We start from the raw sequence: 1393 nt of genomic DNA, 5'->3' as shown, positions 1-1393 counted from the left end.
ATATAAAAAATTAGAAAAAAGGAATATAATGAAATTATTATTGTAGAAAACGGCTGTGGTTCAACGTACGGTCAACATAGACACTAAAGTTAAAGAACGATTATCATTTGAAATTAATATTGTGCAGAGCTTAAATTACTGCTATTTATCTAAAATATAACACAAGTACTAAACTTAATATTTTGTAAACAAATTTCACAAACTTGTAATTTTATAAACGCAATGCTTCGATCATTGGCTGTTAAAAAGACACCGCCCAGTTCTTTCTGGAGCCAATAGACCCAGGAGGCGGGCTGTACTCTCGCACGTACATTTTCATCTTCTTCTCTCGTTCTTGTTCAGCAAAATGTACGCAATAATGATTTTTGAAAAAAGAAGTAAAAGTATTCGGAAATTTATAACTTTTGTATAACATTTCCTATACCTTAATATTTTCGACTGAGCAAAACTACATAGAAATAATTCTTAAAAACTTAACTTTATGCTATACTGACGCTATGTGGAAAGTATTTGATTTTTTATTTATTTATAGGATACAATTCTAGGTGGAAAGTATCTGATTGTTTTGTTATCTATAGTGTATAGTTTGACATAAAAAATGGGCCCAAAAAAATAATAATACATTTTAATGGTTCTTACTGGAAAGGTGAAAAATGTGTAAAAGAGATCTTAGATCAAGCAGAAATAGCACTCGGTTAGTGAATAAACTGTAAGGTGGTGAATGACACTCGAAAAATAACAGTATTTATTAAATTAGTGAGAATACATCTTTCACGATGTTCTGAATTATGAATGTTTTACAAATATAAGGTAAGATTCTCCGTATTGAAAGCCATATTTTGTGTCATGAAGCTGACATCCAGGTAGGGTTTCTATAGGTATTGTAACGACAGCGGAGGTCGCGTGACGCTAGTAACACGTCATGCCCTTCTAGAAAATACATTTCCCTTCTTGAAGCCTCGAGTGGTTACTAGATGTACGGTATTCTTGCATATAAGACCGCCAAGACCTGCAGACAGAGAGAGACTGACAATTGAGTCGAGCACGTGAGTCGTTCATGGTGAATTATAGCGTTTATTTAAGCTATAGCATGACCGTGGAAATTAAGTGTATTGCAAAGTTGTATTCAGAAAGAATAAACCAATTTTATTTAAGAAGGGATTTGTATCGCTAAAGTTTCTTCAGAAAGAATTTTTAAAGAAAATTAACTAACGACAGAGAGTAACAAATTGGTGTCAGAAGTGGGATAAAAAAAAAGAAGATGGAAACGAGAAGCGGCAAATCAAACTATAGCTTAGCAAGAAGAACGGGAAAACAAGAAGAGAGATTACAGCAGTTGTTGGAGGAAAAAGAAAAGAAACAAGAAGAACGAGAAAATAAACAAGAAAAGAAA

Source organism: Limulus polyphemus, unplaced genomic scaffold (genome assembly GCF_000517525.1).
Source record: "Limulus polyphemus unplaced genomic scaffold, Limulus_polyphemus-2.1.2 Scaffold1042, whole genome shotgun sequence".
Classification (NCBI taxonomy): domain Eukaryota; kingdom Metazoa; phylum Arthropoda; class Merostomata; order Xiphosura; family Limulidae; genus Limulus; species Limulus polyphemus.
This window is presented reverse-complemented; position numbering follows the sequence as displayed.